The 24,828-nt window shown below is 36.3% G+C and overlaps 1 long non-coding RNA gene across 1 annotated transcript in view; it reads right to left on the bottom strand.

The window, feature by feature from the left end:
• Positions 1–1,861: 1,861 nt before the first annotated feature.
• Positions 1,862–24,828, bottom strand: part of LOC116421533 — a 93,791-nt gene continuing 70,824 nt past the window's right edge. Inside the window, exon 3 of the long non-coding RNA XR_004231930.1 lies at positions 1,862–1,986. This is a non-coding gene — a long non-coding RNA (uncharacterized LOC116421533). The remainder of the gene's footprint in view (positions 1,987–24,828) is intronic.

The raw sequence follows: 24,828 nt of genomic DNA, 5'->3' as shown, positions 1-24,828 counted from the left end.
CTGCTACCAGGAGATTCACTGTATCTGTACCCAAACCCTTCTACACTAATTGTAATATGCAGGATTAAGAAGTCAGGAAGAAAGTTAGGAAGCACCAAATACAGATGGGAGAAATCACTATTTAAAGTAGAATAATGATGAAAGAAATTCAAGATTACTTTTCAGGACCAAAGATTATGTTGAGGAGATAGGTCATGCAGTGTTAAAGTCCTGTATCTAGAATAAGAACAATCATTTTTCAGTCATATCTGATTATTTGTGACCCCATCTGGAGTTTGGTTGTCAAAGATATTGTAGTGGAGGAAACTGAGGCAAACAGGTTATATCTCTTGCCCAGGGTCAAACACCTAGTAAATATCTGAGGCAAGATTTTTAACTTATGAAGATGAATCTTCTTGACTTCTGACTTTTCACTTTATCTAGTTTATAGCCTAGCTTCCATGGAATCAGGACACCTTGAGAGAAAAAGATAAATTCTATTTCAGACAATTAGTGTTGCTTTTAAAGTCATTTGACTTCTCCTTGCCTCAGTTTATTCATCTGTAGCATGAGGGGAATCATAAACTTATGTTTTTTTCTGAGCTGAATATTATTTTTAGGTGAGAAAAAAGATAGCAGTACCTGCTAAATAATATGTCCATTTTCCAAATTCTATAAAATCTCTATAAGACAGGTCCACATATAACCTCTTTGGGGTAAACAATGAAAATATAAGAACCATTTTTTAAAAACATGTTTTATCATGAATTCGAAAATCATCAATTATCATGAAGATTTCCTTAAACAAAGGCCAGTATAAAGAGGATTGCATATAATACTGTAACTCCATTTCATTCAGCTTATTTTAAGTATTCATTAAATTGAATATAATTGTGCTAACATTGTGTGGTTTGACTACGTCTTCTTCCTAATATTTTTCTCTTTTCTTCTGTTTATTTTTGAATATTTAATGGATGAAAAGTTCTTCGTGGAAAAAAGTTCTAAGTCAAATTTCTTGATTATTTGGTTAATATTGCCACTGGAATTAGGGAATCTGAATTTGGAGCCTAACTCTGATGGCTGATGATTTAAAGAGGACTTGGAACAGGTAACTTAAGATGCCTGAGTCTAAATCTCCTCATGTGAAACTTGGATGGAAGGTGAACTAGATTGCCTGTACAATCCCTTCTAGGTTTCTCTCTCTCTCTCTCTCTCTCTCTCTCTCTCTCTCTCCCTCCCTCCCTCTCTCCATCTCCCTCTCCCTCTCCCTCTCCCTCTCCCTCTCCCTCTCCCTCTCTCTGTCTCTGTCTCTCTCTGTGTGTCTCTCTGTCTCTTTGTCTCTGTCTCTGTCCTTCTGTCTTTCTGTCCCTGACTCTTTTCCTTTTTAATTAAAGCTTTTTATTTTCAAAACCTATGCACAGATAATTTTCAACATTCATCCTTGAAAAACCTTGTGTTTCAAATTTTTCCAGCCCTTCCCTCTATCCCCCTCCCTAGGCAGCAAGTAATCCAATATACCTAAAACATACAATTCTTCTATCCAAATTTCCACAATTATTTTGCTGCACAAGAAAAAGCAGATCAAAAAGAAAAAAATGAGAAATAAATTAAAATGAAAGCAAATAACAACAAAAAGAAAGAAAATACTATGTTGTGAACCACACTCAGTTCCCACAGTCCTCTCTCTGGGTGCAGAGATCATAGGGACTGGTTTCAATCACCTTGCTGTTGAAAAGAGTCATGTCCATCAGAATTGATCATCGTATAACATTGCTGTTGCCATGTACTACAGTCTCCTGCTTCTGCTCACTTCACTCAGCATCAGTACATGTAAGTCTCTCCAGACCGCTCTGAAATCATCCTCCTGATCGTTTCTTATAGAACAATAATATTCCATGACATTCATGTACCATACCTTCTTCAGCCATTTCCCAACTGATGGGCATCGATCCAGTTCCTGGAGGGTGGATCCGAGCGTGGTCAAACTGGAGCAGCCGGGCATGTCATCTAGATTGGAAAATAAGAGGGAAAATACATGTGACATCCCCCTAAGGGCAGTTCTATTAGTATTTTAGGAAAGAGTAATGGGGTGCTGACTGCTGATGCAGGAATGCTTAGATTGGAGATCAAGGAGAGGAACAGTGAATTGCAGTAATTAAAGTGAGCTCCCCAATGAGGAGACTTTATCAATAGGTCAGCCCCTCCTTTGTAATTTATAATTTTTGAGAATCATTGACAGCAAATCATTAAGAGTTTATATAACTTGCCCAGGATCCCACAGTCAGGACGTGTCAGAGACGTGTTTTGAAGTCAAACTCTGAGGCTTGCTCTCTACCCTGTGGTCCAAGCTCTTCTTAGAAATGAACAGAACCCAGCAAACTGCCAGTGGGAGCTCAGGCTGACTCAGCTCCAGGCACTGCCTGGGGCATCTGAAAAGGCCTGAACCAATCAGGGAGAAGAAGCAATGCAGCAATGTTGCCATAAAGCCCAGCCGTGGAATTCAGCTTCATTCTTCCTGGGCTGCTCATGGACTTCTCTGCCAACCGAGAGATCTTTGGCCTTGGCCCTTGGCCCATGGTTTCTGAAGCCAGATCTCTTCATTCTTCTCATCCTTCTGGAGGCAGAGTGTGCCGGCACCACGTGCACAGACACGTGCGATGTCTGTTTCGCCTCACGTTGACCAATCCAGATTCCACTGCTTGAGGGAAGCCACATTCCAAACCTTGCTGGAAAAGTGGGTGTCTTCACAAAGCATTCCTATGTCCTTTTATGTGCACATCCCATCCTTATTAAGGACAAAGGCAGATGAGACAATTAACAAGTGAGTAGCTCAATAAAGAGAGCCTGACCCCGCCTCCAACTCCATCTTGCCCACACTTCCTGGAGTTTTCCAGGAAGAGGCTCAGCAGGGTAATGATCCAGAGAGACTCTGGCAAATTGGCCAGACCAGGCAGCCAGAGCAGCACTGCACAAGGGAGGTGGGGCATTCACAGGGAGAACTGGGAATACTGACCTTGGAAAAGAGACATATCTTCTCCAAAGATTTAGACCACGGGTGTTGGAGAAGCCCCTTTTATGAGTTAAGAGAAAAGGGGAAAACATTATTACTTTTATTGAATGGATTATTTTTATCCCCCATTTGGATGGATATTTTAAAGATTTTTCATCAGAAATAGCCTCTCTGAAATCAGTTTCTTTTGTTAATCTCTATACACACATCTATATCTGTATCTCAAAGATGGTGGGTCTTTGGTGAGCAAAGACCTTGGGATCAAGAAAACTGTGTCCTGACCCTGCTCTGAATCTTCAGGGTGGGTGACCTTGGGCAATCAGTTAAGTAATATGTGAGTTAGGAACTTTTCACATGTCCATGCATGCATCTATTTATGAATGTATGGGCTATGAGCATAAGTGAATATTGCATATAACTTGCACAAATAGGCATGTATTTATTTCTATATTTCTACATAGTATGCAACACATATATTATATCTGTATGCACACATATATATTGTTGTGTTCTATGCATTTGAGTGTGTAGACATATGAAACATATCGATGCATATGTGAATTATATAAAATATATGCAGAAATAATATATATATATATAATACATAAAGAGATATAGCAATGGATATGTGTGTGATATAGAAAGAATAGCTTTGCTCTGGGGGACATGTGAGGCAAGACAAGCTGGATTCCACTGCCATACCTTATCTGCCCTTTTGATGTGATCCTGGGTACCTCCTATTTCCCCTCTGAGCTCTAGAAATGTGTTAAGATTATAAGATGCAGAGAAATCTCCAGCCTGCATTGCTACAGGCAGATTCCTCAATGGGATTTACTTATAGAGATGAACCTTCAGATCTTACCCCAATATCCATAGATGTATAAACAGATCTATTGCTTCTATCTCTATATAAGCTATATTATAGCTTATTACAGCAGCTATATTGCATATATGGAGAAAGAAGCCACCTCTGAATCTTAGTTCAAGGGAATTTAAGTGAGCATCTCATCTTAATAGAAAGCCCTTCTCCAAGCAGCCACACAGCCAGGCTTTTACTTGTGGACTTCCCATGATAAGAAGTCTATTCTTTCTGGATACAGTCTGTTCTGCTTAAATGGAGTTTTCACTGAGTTAATGGCATCCTTGAAAATTCTACCTATCCCTCTTAGTTCTTCCCTCTTGGACCCACCAGAACAAGTATGAAGCCCTTTCAGTTGGCAATCCTTTCTCTGAACTTAATACAAATCCTGTTCCAAGAGGCCACAAGCAGCTGTGGAAAGACTGCTAGGTAAGGAGATCAAACAGATCAGAGGACCACAAAGTGACCACAATCATCTGGATTTGGCCAGGAACTGCAGATTCCTTGTGATGATACAAAGTGCAGAGGGATGCGAATGCACAAGATCGTGTGTACTTTAGATACTCACTTTTCACTAGTGAAAACATAATCTGGCACCCCATGTCTAACCAGCTTACTATGAAAATTCTGCGTTGGGTCAGAGGTCACTTCTCACCCAAAACCCAATGCATCCGCCATCCTATTTGTTCTATTCCTCATCCATAGCTCTTAAGAAATATGGTTTCCAGGTGCAAAAGGATGTCTTCCAAGGACTGGTTCCAGAGAGTTGTTTTATTGTGATACTTTGGTCTCTGAACCTAAAATACCTGGAGATGTTCTGTGAGCCATGTGTCTGATTGTTAGCTGGTGCATGTGATCTAGGAGTAAGTAATCACCAGAAATTCCTACATTTACCTTTCTTTGTGAAAGGCCATTCTCTTTCATGATACTGTTGAAGTAGAAGCTGAGAATCATCAAAGTAGAAGCCCGTGGTCAGAGTTGGCACATATTGGATATAACCCAATTCTTCAAGAAGAAAACACACTATTGTCAGGCACTCATTCAGCAAGGATTTAGGCACTTACTATGTGACATGCCCTGTTTGACATGGTGGGGACACAAAGAAAGAAAAGAAATTAGTCCTGTCCTCAAGGAGCTGAAGATAACAGGAAATCTAAATAATGAAAATAAATAGAAATTTTCTTATTGAAACAATATTGAATTTCAAAGAACAGGGCTTAGAAATCCCTGACTGCTTATGTGACACTGGGCAAGTCTTTTCTCTTTGCGTTCCAGTTTCCTCTTCTGTAAAATTTCGGAGGGAGAAAAGATGATATCAAAGGCCCTTTCCAGTTCTGGATTTGAGAATGCAATGAGATTTTAAACAGACTTGCAGGCAATTATAAAAGACATTAGGATTGGCAAGTCACTTTAGGTATATTATCCCACTGGATTATAACAAGACTATTATTTGCCCCCATTTTACTGAAGAGGAAACTAAGCCTCAGAGAAGGGACATGTCCTTTGTCACACAGCTAAATGAGTAAAAATGGACTTAATTAAACTTATTTTAAGGCTTCTAAAATGACTATTTTCAAGAAGTTAAAACTGATGATATCAATTAACACATCATGTGGCCCGCCCACTTAGAAACTCATGAACATGTGCTCACTTACTGAAATTTAGAAAGCCCCTCCCCACCAGCTCTAGACCAGCCCTAACAGAAAAGGGCATCAAGCAGGCACTATAGTGTGTTGGAAATGTTGTGGACTTTGGAAACACTGGAGCTTAGTTGGAATCCTGGTTCTGCCATTTACTACTTGTTCAACCTTGGATAAGGTCTTGGACCTCTCTTGGACTCATTTTCCTCATTTGGAAAATAAAGTTAAAGGTCCCTGGATGCTTTGAGATCCTTTCCTGATCAGGATCTCTGTCCCTATGGTCATATTCATGGGACTGATCTCAGCTTCTTTTAAAGCCTGTTCACCATCCACTGGAAAGCGAAAAGTCTTTACTCAAAGTTGAACAAAATGACCTTGTATTTTTATTTTCTAGAGGATCTAGGAAGATGGGGAAGACTCCCTTAAACTTAAACTTTTCATCCTACTCATGCAAATGCTTCAGCAATGGCTCTAGAGCACCCAATGAAAATGGCCTTTGGATCAGTCATTGCTCCTGTATTTTTTGGACAAGGGAATGAATTGATCATTACTCCAGCATCTTTAAAATGAGGGTACATTGCCTCGAGATGTCCAAAACTCTGTGTTTCAATAGGAGTTAAGACTGGGTCCTATTGGTGAGATGGTCACTGCCCCGACCTCAGATTCTTGAGATTTCCAGTCAATGTCCTTCATTTTTGCAGAAATGTAAGCATGGTAAATGAAGGTGGGCAAACCCGGTGATGGACTCCTCCTGTTATGTTCCGAATGTCCCTGGTGTATCGATCCAGTAATAATGGTATCCAAGTCCCTGATTATTTTCCATAGGACCTAAAGAGGAGGGGCTATGTATATTACATATTTGTGTAATCTGCTATCATCATCTATCTCAGTTCAGTAGTGGGTAGAATGGAAATGACCAGAAGACAAGGTATGTGCAACACTCTTCTAAATTGCCTCCTTTCTCCTTTTTATTTTCTGGTATTCACTGAAAGTTCATTTTCTCCTGAAGATGTCCCCTTCTTCAAGACTGGCTGTTCCCTCGCATCCCCTGACTAGGGCCAGGAAGAAGATTGGATACTTTGAGACCATTCTTCCTCTGCTATCAATCAATAGCCACTTCTCTCTCTTCTAAACTTCATCCTACAATAATAACAAAATAATGTGATGATCAACTGTGAGGGACTTGGATATTTTCAACAATGAGGTGATTTAAGGCAATTCAAATAGATGTGATGGAAAATGCCATCTGCATCTAGCAAGAGAACTATATAGACTAACATGGAGCAAAGCATAGTATTTTTACCCTTTTTGTTTGTTTTCTTGTTTTTTTCCTTTATTGTGCTTTTTTATCTTTTTGATCTGATTTTTCTTGTGCAGTATGATACATGTAGAAATATGTTTAGAAGAATTGCAAGTGTTTAACCTATATCAGATTGTTTGCTGTCTTGGGGAGGATGGGAGAGGAAGAAAAATTTTGAACACAAGATTTTGCAAAGGTGAGTGTTGAAAATTGTCACTACATGTGTTTGGAAAAAATAAAATAATATAATAAAAATAAATGTTTAAAAAAATCACTTTTGTCCACTATAATGAAACACAAGCATCCTGCTTAGTGGAGCTGTAAATTGATGGAGTTATTCTAGAAAACAATTTAGAAATATATTTTTTAAATCTACAAAATATTTATGCTCTTTGACACACTGCTAAGCATATGTCCCGAGGAGCTCCTTATCAAAAAGAAGATTCCATAGTTACCAAAATATTTATGATAGCAATTTTTGTAGTTGCAGAGAACTGACTGATACAAAATGAAGCAAGCAGAACCAAGAAAAGAGTGTATATAATGATTACAGCAAAGAATATAGAAAGAACAATCATAACTAAAAAATCAAAAGTGAATGTTGTAAAATGTTAAGAACAAGTTTGAAACTCCCCCAAAACACACACATACACACACACACACACACACACACACACACGAGATTTCTCTACTTTCTCTTTGAAGGTAAGGAACATGCCATAACATAGCAAATTTACTCAACATAATTGTCAGTTATTTTTTTTCCTTCTCTTCCTCTTTTTATCCTTGTATTTTTTTAAAAAATGTTATGAGAGAGCATCATCTGGAAGTGTAAGAGAGAGGGATATGAAAAGAAATCAAGGTGATATAAAAAACAAAATATATCAGTAAAATTTATTTTAAAAGGAAAAAATAAGGTCCCTTCATACCATCCCATATTCTTGTTTCTTGTATCTCTGAATCTTCCCAGTCACTCTTCCTCTGCTATAAGTTCATTATCTGGTTCATTATTATCTTCTTCACCCTAAGTTCTCTCCCTTTCTAATGTATCTGAAGATCTGTAGTAAATTGTAGATCTAGAATAGGCATTTTCATAGTTTAGGAAGGCTGTGGGTAATCTAGAGAGTAGCCAGAATTTGGAAAGGATCATAAATTCATGAATTTTGACATGAATTGAACCCCAGAAGCTATCTAGTCCAACCCTCCTCTTCTTTTAGAGGAGGAAACTGAGGCCCAAAGAGGTGAAGTGGATTGCACAATAGGACAAAAGTAGTGTAACAAGTGAGATTCAAATTCTAATAGACTGTCTCTGAAACTAGTGTTCTTTTCCACAGTATCATGCTGCCTCAAATCTATGTCATCTCTGGAACTATTAAGGGAACTTAACATATGTAGAGTGAAGAAAATAAGACTCGTGGGGATCTTTCAGTATTTGAAGAGTGATTATGTGGAAGAGAGAACAGACATAAATTTTGATTTGGTTTGGGTCCCAGAGTTCAGAATCAAGGTTTAAATCACAAAGAATCAAAAGTCAGGAGAAATAGCCCAAAAATAAATAAACAAATAAACAAATAAATGAATCAATCAATGAATGAATAAATAAATAAATAAATAGAAATTGCCCCAAATTTAGAATTTTCTAAAATTAGAATGGGCCACCTAAAGATATAGTGGGTTACCCATCTTTGGAGCTCTTCAAGCAGAATCTATTTGAAACTTTGTATGTATGAGTAGGTTGTCAAAGGGAGATTTTTTTGGTTTGAGATTGGATCAAGTGGTTTTTGAGTCTCCTTCCAACTTGAAAATTCAATGATTTGGTCAACACATCCACTTCCCAGTTACTCAACTTACCCAGTTCCCATGACTTCAGATTGTCTAACATAATCCTTTTCCCATTCCCAACATGCACACACTCAATAGTATTTAGTTGAGATGCCAAAATTCCTTATTATTACATCTCTTCCATCTATTATTTCCCATTCCCATTACATTCTCTATTTATACATTTCCTTCACTTCATTTTTCATGCAAATCATCATGGGAAACACTCATAGCCTGATTATAGTCCTTTGGGTCACCTCAAATTGGTTATTTTATTTTACATAGTTACAGATCCAAGACATGAACATTAGCTCAAGTGGTTAAAAAACTGAATGTGATTTCTACTTTAGGAGAATTCTAATTCTGAAGCCTGCATTTTTACAGTAGGTGGTCATGTGCCCTATCAGCTGTATTCCTGGCTTGTCCTTAGCTGATAAGGAAGGTATCTCAATGCAGGGGATTCTAGTACATTCTAATACTCCTTATTTGCAGTAAGGATGTGCTACCTCGAATATGTTTGGGGTGTCTCAAACATCTCAGTATTTTTCTAAATGTTTTCTGTTACACAAAATCTAAAACATGCCCTACCATGTTCTCTTCCCCTTAATTTTTAAACCCAAGGGTATTTTAAAAGAAAATAAAATCCATATGCTGCTGATTCATTTACACTTAAATCATTAAGAGGTTGTTTTGTAAGAGCTTTTTGATGTCCAAGAAGTTTTTCTGGGGCCCTTTTATAAGCCATTTTAAGTTGATCCCCCTTCCCCTTCCCTCCTCCTCTGGCCCACACTGAAAAATAAAAGTTGGAGAAGTTGGAAATTTCCAGGAGATGACTGTAAACTCTAAAAGGTTTTATTTGGCTGAGGACCCTCAGCCCACACATATCAGTTTAGTTCTGGATCTGCCACAACGATAATCCCTGCCTAGAATTCAGATCCTATATTGCTTGAAGCATCTCCTCTCCATACTTTCTACACTGTAGCATTCTTACACATTCCCACAATTAGTCCTTATTTACTTCTATGTCCCAATGTATCAAATACTTTAGAAGGAAAAATGAGTTAGAAATGCATAGCCTAAAGAAATAGAGTAGTCAATCAGTGGGCTAGGTTAGGTTCACAAGACATAACAGTCAACGATTATAGTAATCTAGTATTTGATAAACTCAAAGACTCCTGCTTTTGGGATAAGAACTCACAATTTGACAAAAATTTCTGGAAAAATTGGAAAATACTATGGCAGAAACTAGGCATTGAACAACACCTAAAATGTTATACCAACATAATGTCAAAATTGGTTCATGATTTATACATAGTGATATTAAAAGCAAATTAGAAGAAGAAAAGATAGTCTACCTCTCAGATCTCTGGAGAAGGAAGGAATTTGTAGACAAAGAAAAACTAGAGTATTTTATGAAATGCAAAAGGGATAATTTTGATTATATTAAGTTAAAAAGTATTTGTACAAACAAAATAAATGCCGGCAAGATTAGAAGAAAAGTAGAAAATTGGGGGGGGGGGGAATTTATATCCAGGGTTTCTGATAAAGGCCTCATTGCTAAAATATATAGAGAATTGACTCAAATTTATAAAAATATAAGCCATTCTCCTATTGATAAATGGTCAAAGGATATGAACAGACAATTTTCAGATGAAGAAATTAAAAACATTTTTGGTTACTTGAAAAGAAATGCTCTAAATCACAATTGATCAGAGTAATACAAATTAAGACAACTCTTAAGTACCACTACACACTAATCAGATTGGTGCAAATATTGGAGTGGATATGGGAAACCTGGCGGAGTTGTGAACTGATCCAACCATTCTGGAACTATCCCAAAGGACTATCAAATTGTGACTCTCTTTTATCCAACAATGTCTCTTCTGGATTTGTGTCCTAAAAAAATAATAATAATAAAAAGAGAAACGGACCCACATGCGCAAAAATGTTTGTAGCAGCCCTTTTGTATTGGCAAGGAACTGAAAACTGAGTGGATGCCCATCAGTTAGGGAATGTCTGAAAACAATCTATGGTATATGGATGTTATGGAATATTATTGTTTTATAAAAAATGATCACCAGGATGATTTCAGAAAGACCTGGAGAGACTTAAATGAACTGATGCTAACTGAAGTAAGTATAACCAAGAGAACATTGTACACATCAATAGATTGTAAATTAGACAATGATCTTTCTGATGGACGTAGCTCTTTTCAACAATGGGGTGATTCAGATCGATTCCGAGAGACTTGTGACAGAGAGAGTCATCTGTATCCAGAAAAAGGAATGCGCAAACTGAATGTGGATCACCACATGGTATTTTTATTGTTGTTGTTTGTTTGTTTGTTTGTTTTTTCTTTCTCATTTTCCCCTTTTTTCTTACCTGATTTGTCTTGTGCAGTATGATAATTGTGGAAATATATATAGAATATATATATATATAGAAGAATTGCATGTTTAATATATATTGGATCATTAGCCATCTAGGGGAGAATGTGAGGGAAAGGTAGATAGAAAAAAATCGGAACACAAAGTTTTTCAAGGGTAAATGTTGAAAACAATCTATGCATGTATTTTGAAAGGAAAAAGAATTTAAAAAGAAAAAAAAAATTAAAGAAATGCTTAGCCTGCCAAAAGGTTTAATCCAATTTCTTTTGAGTCCCTTAAGCACATGACATAATTTTATTGTCTCTGTCCCTTCCAGAAAACATGTCAATCTATATCATGTGTCATCCCTTAGGTTTTAGGACTCATGAATCCTGCAGGGGATGTTTGTGGGTTTTGGTGGTGGTGAAATACCCCCAAAGTGTTCATGATAGGTCTTTAGACTTGAACATTCAAAACATGTCAGAGGAACAAAATCATATTGAATCTGGCTCCCTAGTAGCTCTTAAGTGGGTGTTACAATTTAATTTTACAAGAAATCATCCAAATAATTGTGCCCAAAAAATCCATTTCTGTTGAAATATTGAGGTCATGATGGGTAAAGTTTTTTTGGTTGAAATCATCTTAATATATGTGCCCAGTTTCTTTTTTTTTTTCTTTTCTTTCTTTCTTTCTTTTTACAATTCTAATAGTATTTTACTTTTCCAAATACATGAAAAGATAATTTTCAACATTCAGATTTGGAAAAACTTGTGTTCCATTTTTTTCTCCCTCTTTCTTTTCCTCCCAACACAACAAGCAATCTAATATAGATTAAACATGTGCAATTCTTTTGAACATATTTTTTTACTTCTCATGCTTCCCAAGAAAAATCAGATCAAAAGGGAAACACACACACACACACACACACACACACACACCCAACCAAGCAAACAAACAAATAGCAACAAAAAAGGGCGAAACTACTATGCTTTGATGCACATTCAGTTTCTATAGTTCTCCCTCTGGATGCAAGTTTATTGGAATTGTCTTGAATCATTTCATTATTTAAAAGAGTCCATCACAGTTGATCATCACATAATCTTGTTGCTGTGTACAATGTTCTCTTGATTTTACCCTCACTTTTCTTTGCACACTTAGACATGGGATGTAAATGATCTAAAAAATTCTGGCATCCATCCATGCTCCTTTTCTGGGGAAAATGATGGCCAAAACAACAGCAACAGCAATGATGACAACAATAATGAACAACAACAATAATTTACAGTGTATGGTGCTTTATAGTCAACAAAACATCTTGTATATAATAACACTTTTTTTTTTTCCTTTTAGCAATCCTGTGAGGTAGGTGCTATTATTTTTCCATTTTGGCAGATGAAGAAATTGAAGGTGAAAGACATTAAAAGCTAATAAAAGTCTGAGGCAAGATTTGAACCCAGACCCTCATGACTTTAAGTTGGACATATTCTTCATGCTAAGATAAAACATTATAATCACATGGAGAGCATCTTCATTTCTTCTTTCTGCTGATATGGTTGTAGTCACTTTCCTTATCATTTTATTGCTTCTACGTACTTTGTTTCAGTTCATACAATTCTTTTAAGATTTTTCTAACTTTATCTTCTATGAATTTTTTTTAAAAGACTTAACAATAGTCCATTAGATTCATATTCTATGATTCGCGCAGTGAGTTTCTAATTGATACAGGTACTTTGAGCCTCAGTTTTGAATCAAAACTATGATTTTTCCCAGTGTACCCAACTCTGAATAAGGAAACTCATTCTTACCAATGCTGGTTGGTATCTACTTTGCAACTTACAGTCACAGAGCAGAGTCTCTTACTCTGAGATTCACAGAGGTTTATGTATAATTTTTAGAAGGAGTAACCTTTAACCTAAAGTTGACATTTCCTTACATTTTGAATGTAGGTAACAAATCACTAAACTTGACAAAACTGTCTTAAGATCCATGACACACAAAATGGATGAAGCACTCCAGCTTAGAAAGTTCTCCCTGGGGCACCAAAGCATAGCCGTCTTACTTAGGGTAACATAGGTTTTATGAGCCTGTCAGAAGTAGGAATTGGGCTTCCTGACTTTGAAGCTCCTTCTTTAGATTCACCCTAATATGGGTCCTACTGAATCTTTGGGGGTTTTTTGGTTTGTTTGTTTTGTCTTGTTTTGTTTTGTTTTGTTCCCTTGGTTCTTTTTTTTTTTTTTTTAACTTCACAAAAATGTATTAATATATCAACACCATCTCCCATGAGGAATGTTTGGCTTTATTCCCACACCTCAAAATGACCATCCTTTTTGAAAGATAATTTGCATGTTAAAGGCATATTTTTGCAACCTAGAAAAGTTGGAAAGCATGTTTCTTCTAGTAAATATCTCATTCCAAAATAAAATTATTAAAAACGGTGTTAACTATAATTCTTCTTCATGTATCATCGATGTAGATTGATGGAGATTGAAACCTGAGTGTGATTTATCCAGTTCCTGAATATCAAGAAACTCAGGTAATTCAGGCTTCCTCTTAAGGTCCCTATGTTCTTTTATGCCTCAAAATGACCAAAGGAAAAGAACTTCTTGGAGTACATGTATACAACATCTAACTTCAGTGTATATGGAGATAGGGAATATATCCTCTCTTGTTCAAGCATGGCAAGAAATCTTTAAGAAAAACACCCAATATTTGTTAAACATACCTTTTCAGGCTTAAAATCCTCCTTTTGTTTTCAGAGATAATAAAAGGCCTTATTGGGGATGATAATTTCTGCTTTGACCATCTCAAACGTCTACCCTTCAGAAGATGCAGTTGGCAAGCAGCAGGAGAAGTGTTCGACCCATGGCAGGGCCAAAGCTCCAATTAACCACTTGCTGCTTTAATCCCCTCAATTTCCTCATGGGTTAATTCTGTCTCTGAAGCATGGTGTGTGAAGTCATATGTACTAAGAATTCTCAATGAATCACAGAATGACAGCATTAGGGAGGGCTTCAGCTTCCATGGAATCCAGCCCATGCCTATAGATGAATCCCTTGTACAATATAAAATGAGATAAACAACAAGACATATCTCTCTATGACTGATAGTCATGAGCCAATGACAGGAAACTCATTAAAGATAGCCCAACAGAGCACTGCCCCTGAAATCCAATGACCTGGGGTTCAGATCTTCTTTATGCTGACCACATAGGAAACCTCAGGAAAAGTCATTGCATATTTCCCAGTAAATGAAGTACTGTACTTGGACTCAGAAAAAGACACATTTGCATCTAGTCTCAGAACTTCCTATTTTTGTTGGAACCCTGGACAAATCATTGAACTGCTCAGCCACATTTTCCTCATCTTTCAAATGGGGATAATACCTCTCATCCCCCAGAATTGTTGAGAATATCAAATGAGAAAATATTTGTAAAGAGGTTCATGAACATTAAAGTAGCGATTATTATTATTATTTTTGTATTACTGTCCCTGGATCTGTTTCCTTCTCTGTAAGATGAAAGGGTTGAACTAATTGGTCTCTCCCAGCTCTAGATATAAAAATCTATGACTTTTTTGGACAACGATTCCACTTTGGACATCACCAATTGTTAGAAAGTTTTTTTTTTTTTTCTTTTTCTAAAGTTAAATCTGATGGCTTCCATCTCTTGCTTCTGGTTCTGCCCTGTCCTCCAGGATCAGGTAGGAAGAAACACAGTGGTAGAAACCACAACACTGACAGTGTTCATGACTATCCCATTAGACCTTCATAGGGACTTATGCCCCTAATTCTTACAAAGGGTGTTCATATGGCATAGTCCCAAGGCTCCTTGCCCTCCTAGTCCCTTCCACCAATGAATTTTCTTCAATTTGTTAATGTTTTCTCCAAAATGTGGATTTGAGATTGAGATATATAAATAGAGACGTCCAGAAGACTATCCCGAGGTACTGAAGTTGACATGCCAATCTGGAGTTGCTTGCTCCAAAATATAGCTCTATATCTAGTGGAAGAAGAGATGAAGAAAGGAAAGCCTTGGAGGAAATCTTTTGGTTATATGAAATCATTTTTTTTTTTTTTTGCAATGTCATATGATGATTGAATGAAATAGTAAAGAAGCTTTTCCTGGAAAAGGAAAAAAAAAATGAAGCTAGGACAAAACCAGGCCCTGCCTTGGCCAGATAACTACTGGTGTTTTATGTTATAGAGCTATATTTTGGAGCAAGCAACTCCAGATTGGCATGTCAACTTCAGTACCTCAGGACAGTCTTCTGGACATCTCTAAAGTATGATGGTAGTAAGCTCTGCATATTAAAATAATAGTAATAATAATTTGCAACTCTTGGTTGCCAAAAGACTTTTTTTCTTCTTTACAGGGCTCATGAAATTACTCTTTTTTGTTATTGTTGTTGCTTTCTGCTAGGTCCTAATCGTTCCTGTTTACAATCTATAATCCAAATTCTAGGAGAAGAGTCTTAAAGGGGATTATACTCCTTGAAATGTGTATAAGTCTACTAATTCAATAGGTGTGTCTCTTTCTTTGTCCTGTTGAATGAGTTGTATCTTAACGGGTCCTTTGTTTCTTATCTCACCAACATTGGGGAAAAGCAGAATAATTCCCTCTTCCTCCCTTTATAAGGAATTCCTTCTCATGGGCTTGGCTGGAACTATAATGTTCAACTCCTGAATGGAAATCTACCCTTATGGCCTAGATCCCTTTGGAATTGAAACTACTGAAATTCTTCTGCTATTTAAAGTTGTAAGAGGTATGGATAGTTTGTAGTTAGCCAATTTTGCTCCTGACCAGCCACATACTTTGTATTGGCTTATCTTTGCATATATTGTCTCTGATAAAATGTAACCTTCTTGAGAAAAGTTTCCATTTATATTTTGTATCGGGTACACAATAAGAGCTTAATGAATAACAATCCAAGTGATCTTAGTTTGATGTAGTTTTTGATAACCCCACATTATATTTAGGGCAAATGAAAGTTTTCAATTTAAGAGAAAAGGGTAGGATTACTCAAAGTATTTTTTTTGTGTGCCAAAATCTATATTTAAAACTGATTGATTATTGATTTTTTTCCACCTTTAAACTCAGTTGTTCTGATATTTTGCAAACAGATTTTTCAAAAAGATATATTGGGTTCAGAGAAAAGAGGTTCGAAATCAGTTTTCTATTAGCAAAATGATTTTTGTATTCCAAATGATTTTGTATTTTGTATTGAGCGATCACATCATTTTTAGCATACAAAGCTAGAAACATATTAAATACCTACTGGCTATGATCTTTTTGTTGAACATCCTAAATCAGCTTTGCTAGGAAGAACTGGATTTTACCAACCTGATCTAATAAGGCAGGGCTATTATTAGTGGATGGATATTTCAGAGAAGAAAATATCCATTTAATAATAGAGAAGGAAAATGGTGTATTTGATTCTGGCACTATGGTAAAAGAATCATAACTATCATGTACTATCCTATCATATTATACCATCAAATCATATTGTTTCATTGTTTTATATTATTTTATTTCCACGGACCTCACTTTATTAGTCTTCTTTTCACAAAGAAATGGGGGGAAATGTTAAATAAAACAAAGGAAAAAAATTATTTGTGTTTGACAATGTTTATAAGTAACATTCTCTTCCAATATTCTCCTTCCTCTCCAACAAAAAGAGAAAAGTTCATTTCTTCATTTCATTTCTTTTTTTATCTTATCATATTATCAGATACAGACTGGTACCTGACAAGGACAAAATGTTAATCTTTGTTTCCATGTGTTCCATTGTCCTATTCATTTGTACTGTTGTAGTCCTTTCAAAAAAAAAAAAAGTGCTGATGTGAACGTTTTGGAGGTAGATAGGACATTTATTTCTATCTTTGAACACCACTGAGGTCTCTAGATAAGAGGGTATAAACAGTTTAGTCATTATCTCTACAATTCCAATATTTTCCTGGATTGTTCTTTCTATTCTTACCTCTATCAATAGGGTATTGTGCCTCGCTCCAAAGCAACTCTACCATTGACAATTGTCCTTTATTTAACTTTTGTTAGTTTGTGAGGTATATCAAAGATATTTGATTTGCATTTATCTTATTATTTGGAACACATTTTCTTATGATTGTTAATAGTTTGATTTTTTTTTTTTTTTTACTTTTTAGATTTGTTTGACCTTTATAACTACTTATCTTTTTCTAGAATGGATCTTGCTCTTACATATTGGCTCAAATTCTCTATATATCTTAGATAGGTAAACTTTTACAGAGATAATTGATGCAAACATGTCTCTCCTTACATACTTCCTTTCTTCCTTAACAATGGAGAATTTCTCTGCTTATCCTTGTTGCCTTGATTTTGTTGGTGCAAAAGCTTTTATGATTCATGTTATCAAAATTGTTTATTTTCTTTTTATATGTTTGGCAAAGATTCAGCCTTTGTTTTCTACACATATTTATGAAATATAAATATCCTTAACATCTTTGACTTAGATCATTTAAATAACTTCCCAAGATACATATGTATATGTATATTACAAACATATTATAATCCTTGCCATTTCATTACTATGTTCATAGGCAACTTTGGTAGCTCTCTTTTGCTAACAAGTGAATTTACATGTCAAGCAAGGTCCTTTTCAATATGATACCATCCAATAGTTCCAGATATGTTACCTCATTTAATTTACTCTATGTTCCAGTCAAATAAGCCTTCTCTTTCCCCTACTGAATATGCATCTTTCCTCCCATGTTGCTTTTTTCTTAATACCTTGTATTCTTACCAGTCCTTTAAGTTTAGTTAAAATGTTACCTTGGCCATTAATCCTATCTTGATTCTCCTCCTTAATATTTGTCCTTAATGATAGTCTGTTTTCTTTCAAGTCTCACAAAATACTTTGTTTCACTTCTCTTAAAAGCTCTTATGGAGGAACATAATAAATTACAGTTAATTGGGGTTTATATTTCATCCTTCTACAAGATACTAATCTCCATGAGGGCAAGGACTATGTATCTTTCCAAATTTTGTGATTTCTCCAAGCAGTTTTCTTAGCACACATAATAGTCACTTAATAAATCTTTACCTGATGAATTACCAAAAAAAATCTCAACAAGTTTAAAACATAGCTTAGGATCAAATGGAATATTAATGGCCAAATTCAATGCCAAATGTCACAACTTAAATATATCAGTATTAAACATCTTTGGGAATCTATGGCATGCTGTCAAAGACTCTGAACTTTTTGGATGTATTTGGGAAGAAAAATGTCCAGTCATTATGTTGATACTTGAGAGAAACCCCCAGCATGCTACGGGTTAAAGAAGGCAAGTCATTCAAAAACAGGGGGGGAAAGGCACAAAGAAATCCTGTTTGAATCTGGTGAAGATTAACAGACCACCACAAAAAAGCCCCAAAGCATCCTTCAAACCTCTGAAAAAATGTACTAAAAATGTTACCATGGGAACAACCAATTAAAGGAACCAATAAAAAAGGACAACTATCTGTACCTCACCCCAACTATACAAACAAACAGTAAAAACAGCCTCATAAATCAATTGCAATCTGAACTCGAGTGGGGTGGGAGTGGAGGTTAAAAATCTCTTAGCCACAAAACCCCCCAAAATATTGGTTAAGGAGAATAAAAAAAGGCAATAGCAACAAGAGAAGAAGGTACTAGGAAGCTCTATTGGAAATAGCAGTCATATTGCAACTCCAGTGTTCATTTCCTGTTTGGAGGCTCAGTGACAAGGATTATTAATGTCCAATAAGGACTTCCATTCTAAGATCTGGGGTTGGAATTGAGGACAAATCTTTGGTGTCTATGAGATTTCATTCCTTCCTGGTGAATCTAGAAGTGGTAGATTACAATATCAGGTCACCCTTTTGTCTTTAAATACCAAAAAGTTGATTGATATATAATTCCTCCATTCTCTTTTTCCTTGTCATCAATTTCTGTGGTATCTCCACAACTGGAAATGGAAGTGCTCGATGCATAAATGTCCATTTCCCTCACAGATATTGAAGGCAAATCTCCTAACCTGACCCTTACTTATTTCACAGGCTGCTGACATTTTGGCCAGATGACTCATGTTCATGAACATTTCAGTGGATGAGTTGGGAAAAAAGTGGGGGAAGGGGAAGGAGTAGCTTTAGAAGCCCCAAAGAGTCTGTAGGGGGTTGTTTGAAATACATCACCCTCCTTCCCTGCTCACCAACTATTGCTTTTCCTATTAGATGTTTTGTTTCTCTCTTTAAAAGTTGTCTATTGTTTGTAATGAAATCCTTAAATGTCTCCATTCACATTTCTCCCCATTTAAATCATGAACTCAGTTCCCCAAGGGATATGACTGGTCCATGGAAATCTGTCCTCTCCAAGGCCTACAACAGTGCTAGGGACATGGAAACACTTAAAGAAGTTTTGTTGCCCATTTGGCTGGTCTTATCTGAGAACAGCTGAAGAAAAGACTGTAGGAAAAAAAAAATAGGCAGCAACTGAAAGAAGCAAATTTCTCTTCCCAAAATAAGGAAAGAAATGAGACAATAATCCCTCACAAAGATCTTGGTCCAGTTGAACCATACATGTGGAAATTGATATTTACAGCATTTTAAGCATTTCGTGGATGAACATTCAATTTTTGTTTTCGGGACCCTTGGTTTGACGGTGTAAAAGGAAAATCACTTCCTTTTTACAAATAACATCTGGAATCTCAATAGGTACCCAGAAGTCCCCTGAAGTTCTTCCATTTAGAACAATTCTTGTCCATTCCAGCTTATTCCATTCCATTCTTATTCCAGCTCCAAGCAACTCTGATACCCTATTTGAATTAGAGATGATCCAGAATGATGATGCTTAATGTCTGCACAATTCTTTTGTGTTCTGTGCCCCTTGGAAGATTCTGCCTTGGAGCACACAAAGCAGCTCTGGTTGCCTATTGTACTTGGGACGGAATGCGATATATTTAGCGACATAGGGACTTGTCATGCTTGTGTCCTTTGAGCCTCTGGGCCAAAGGACATTCTGTCGGCTTCCTGGGCCAAGCCACAGTTGGGGGAGAGAGTCAATAGACGTAACTTTTCCCTGACATTCCCGAGGGAGTAGGGCCTTATGAAATTGTTTGGTAGAAACCTGAGGACCCAAAACAGATGTCATTCTGAGGACCCAAAGTTTTCTGCCTTTGTGGTAGGAGGCCAAGTGAGTCCCCGAGAGGGTGGAGTTCGCCTTCCCCCCTTTGTTTACCCATTGTGGGATTGGAAACATGATGAGGGCACTAGTCTATTAAAAATAATGGAAAACCTCAGCTGGGTAGATGCTCAGTCAGCTGGTTTACAGAGAGGGAGGGAGGACTTGTTTTGCTAACTCGGTCCCCACTTGAAACTCACAGGTTGGGAATTCTGGATCAAGGCAGGACTGAGGCGCCTTGGATGGCTTACCACTGGTGGAATTGGACTTCCTGTTTTTAAGGGAAAGTCTTAAGAAATCTTATTCAAAAGGATTCTGAGATCAAATGGCTGCTTGAATAATGATATTCTGATGATTTAAGTGGAAATGCGGTAGCAACATATGAAATAAATTGTAAGCAATTTTTTTTTAAATGATGGCTGGAATTAAGTACTCAGGAAAGCACACATTTCATTTAACTGGGCTCAGGGTTAAATTTTTTTTTAATAGTTTAAGCATTCAAAATGAAGTTTTATTTGACGAATCACTCACAGTAGTAACCAATTGAAAACATAGAACCTTCTTGCCCAAACACAGTAAAGCAGGATACAGTGAAATAAATTTGGCTAAGCTAGTAGTGATTGTTTTTCTTGAGAGAGCCTGAAATCATGAAAAAGTGAACATTTATTTGCCTTTAGCACTGATATGAGTACGATCCTCTAGCATTAATGGGAGTCATTAGATCCGATGCATCATTATTGTTGAAACAAAGACTGTTTTTTGCTTTCTTGGATAAGAATTGTTCACATCATGCTCAGAAAATTCCCTCTTTGAGGGGAAAGATAATCTATTTTTTTCTCTGAAGACTCTAAGTACTAATCTAGTACCTTGCAGAAATAAAAACTAAAAAATCCATCTAGAAGCAAGTATAAAATCCCTATTATGGGCCAGCCATCATGCTTGGCATTGGAGATATATAGAAAGAGGGTGAAATAATCCTTACTTAAAAATGAATTTTTTTTAAAGCTTCAAATGTGATGATAGCAAATACATTAGTAGAATACAGTATGAATATAAAAAAATAATAAATATAAATCAATAAAAATTCATTAAATATGTTGTAAGAAGGACACTGGAAGCTGGAGAATCAGGAAAGATTTCATTCAGAAAATGGTACTTGAAGCAATGATGAGATATTGGAGGTAGAAATGCATATGCAGCTTGAATAGGGCAAGACCAATGCAAAGGCATAGAAACCATAATATAAATGCTGTATGTATTCAAAGAGCAGAGAAAAAGCCAGCTTGACTTGATTAAATGGTATGGAAAAGAGAAGAATTTCTACTTTGGTTAGGTTAGGTAGGAGCCAGATTATAAAAAGCTTTCAGATCTAAGCAAGTAGTTCATATTGAATTCTAAGAGCACAAGGTTGCCACTAGAGTTTATTATGTAGCATAATGGCTCAGCCACGTCTACATGTAAAGAAAATCACTGTGAAAACTGAGTGGAAGCTATATGGGGATGTGGAGAAACCTGTGAAAGGAACACCAATTAAGAGGCAATGACCTTAATCTAAGGGAGGGGTGGTCATGGTTAAAGTTGTGTGAGTGAAGAAAGGGATTGGAATCAACAGACACTGTGAAGATAAAATTAGCAACACTGGTGACTGATTGTTTATGTCAATCAGTCAGTCAATCAATAAACCCTATCTGCCAGACATTGTTGCTAAGCTACATGAGGTGAAGAGAGGGAGGAACACAAAATAAAGCCAAGCAAGAATGAGAAATAGCAGCACCTTCAATAGAAAGAGAAATGAGATGAATTATGGGGTAAAGGCACTGTGGCTCAGACATCTGCTATTCATGTGACCCTGTGCAAGATATCAAGTCATTTAATCTCTGTGTGCCTCAGTTTCCTCATCAATAAATTGGAGAAAATAATAGCAATTATCTCCCAAGGTTGTTGTGAGGACCACAATATCTATAAACTGCTTAGTACAATAAGCTAACATTTGTTATTATTATTGTCATCATTTTTACATAAGCACTTAATTCCTAGAACATAGTAGGCACTATGTAGCACTAGCTATTACTATTATTGTCATAATTATTTGATGAGGTAAGCTTGAGATATTTTGGGGACATCCAATTTTACAAGCCCAGTTGGCCATTGTGATTATGAGATTAGATCTCAGAGGAGAGACTGGGGCAATATATGTAAATCTGGAAGTCTCTCTATCTTGAAAGGAATAAAACCTCAGGAGTTGAGGAGATCACCAAGAAAAGGTTTACAAGCCTTCAAACTGGGGACTGAGACACACTCACAGGGACAGAATAAAAATGATCAACTAGCAAAGGAGATGGACAAAGGAGAGGTATAGATGTGGGAAGTGAATCAGGAGAGACTAGTATCTGAGAAACCTAGAGAGATAAAGATATCTGGGAGAATGTGATTAACCCTGGCAAACATCTCTGAAAGTTCATAGAGACAGACAGAGAAAAGACCATTGATTTGATAAGTAAAAGATTATTGGTAACTTTGGAAAGAACAATTTCAGTGAAGGAATGATGTTGGAAATAAGATTGCAGAAGGTTGAGGAATGAGAAGAGGCAATGAATGGAGGCAATTAGATCAAGTCCTTTGAGTGACAAAGAGAGGGCAGATATCAGTCAGCTAGTATTTATTAAGTACCTGCAACAACTAGGGATCCAAAGGGGACAATTGAAAAGTATCTCTAGCTCTATCTATCTATCTATCTTTCTGTCTGTCTGTCTCTGTCAACACACATGTATGTATATATACATATGTATATATGTATACATATATGTATGCATATATACACATGTATGTATGTAGAGTATATAAATTTTATGTACTCCCAAAAAACTTCAAGCCTAGTAGAAAGACTTGAATATGCTTGAAGACATTATCACAAGGATAAAATAGAAAAATACTGAAGATTAAATAGAGAGAAGTGATGACAGGTTGCATCTGCTGGAGAAACTAGGAGATGAGTTCAAGCAACATGTAGATGATTTGGCCTTGATGGGGAGGAAGTCCAGTATATTAAAAGAACTGAAAGAAGTGAACAAAGAGTTGAGAGAAGCATAACAAAGGCTTTTGAAAGGAAGAGAAAGGACTTAGGGAATAAGAAGTTCTTGACATACAATAAAAGTATTTTATTTTATTTTTGGTAATAAACTATGTCTTGAGCTAAGATAGAAAGGGAAGGAGGTAACGCAAAAAGCTTGAAGAAAGAACAAAAAGCTTCAATTTGTTTCTTTGGAGAATGAGATAGAATTTTGAGAAAATCAAAAGATAACTTTATTACAACAAGGACCCCAGTGAAATTTAATGATATTAAATTTGTGTTTGTAATTAGCTCAGTTGTTTGACTTCCTCCAATTCTACTCAGCAGTATTGTGATTAAAAGCATAGATGTTATATTGTGGGTATAATCCAGGTATGATGTGGGATGATAAGGGGATGGAAGACATGAAATGATGAGTAGGAAGCTGAATTATTTTACAATAGAGTCCAGAATTGGAAGAGAGAGATGTACAGACAGAGTAAGGGAAAATGAACAGAAAAAGTGCTGAAGCCTGGAGAACCTGAAAGTGATGAGGAAGAATAGTTTTGGGAGATTTGAAACACAGAGTGATGAAAATGATAGAAATTTATGATCTGATAGAGGAATTTCAGAGTCCTGATAGAGAAAATGAAACAGTAAATGCATAATGCTAAGATCACAAGTATAACTTTGCTTGTATGTGGGGAGGGTGGAGTGAAGAAATAGATCATGAGATTTAAGGAAATTGAGGAACTGGACAGTTAGAGAGTCAGTAGAAGCATCAGTGGTGATATCAATGTCCTTTAATATGAGGGGGAAACAGGTCTCCACGTGGAGTAGAAGATGTAAGGGGTGTCTAAAAAGAATTTCACAATAAAAACAATAATTCACAATGCAAAGAAGTCTATTTCTTAAGAAAGAAGAAGTTCAGAAAACACAGTAGAAGTGAGAGGACCTAGTTAGGGTAGTGTTTTGTACAATGGAAAAGAGAGAAGAGGAAGATGAAGTTAGAGGTAGTTTACATGTTTGTGCCCCATGATTAAGACAAAAATACAGACAAAATATAGATGGTGGGAGATTGTCAGCAATAGTGAGAGGCTGATCAATAATAATGTTTAAAATATTGAATGAGGTGTTAGTAGCAGAGAAGAGTCTGGGCTGTATGGCTTGAACTATTCCTTCCTGCTTGCATGAATCTGTTGCTCCTTTTCTGCTTTTTCTTTTCTATTGAGCCAGACTTTATGTTTCTAGCATCTAACAGAGTATCTGAAAATATAGTAATCATCAAATAAATTCTTGCTGAAAGAAATTATTTTTAAATTGTTTGTCACGAGTCATGAACTGGGTGAAGCTTACTAACCCCTTCACAGAATCATGTTTTTAAATGCACATAATACAATACACAAAATTAAAAAGGAAACCATCAACATTGAAATATAGTATTTGAAATGGTAATGTGGGGGAGCAGAGCCAAGATGGTGAAAAACACACATGACTTTCTGTGACCTCCTCTGACCTTCTCACAAATCAACAGTAGATTAAACCTCTAACCTGGTTTTGGAATCAAAGAAACCACAAATATTTGGAGTACAACACATTTCCAGAAGAAGATACCTTGGAAGAATTTTGGA

This window comes from Sarcophilus harrisii, chromosome 1 (genome assembly GCF_902635505.1).
Source record: "Sarcophilus harrisii chromosome 1, mSarHar1.11, whole genome shotgun sequence".
NCBI lineage: Eukaryota > Metazoa > Chordata > Mammalia > Dasyuromorphia > Dasyuridae > Sarcophilus > Sarcophilus harrisii.
This window is presented reverse-complemented; position numbering and strand designations above follow the sequence as displayed.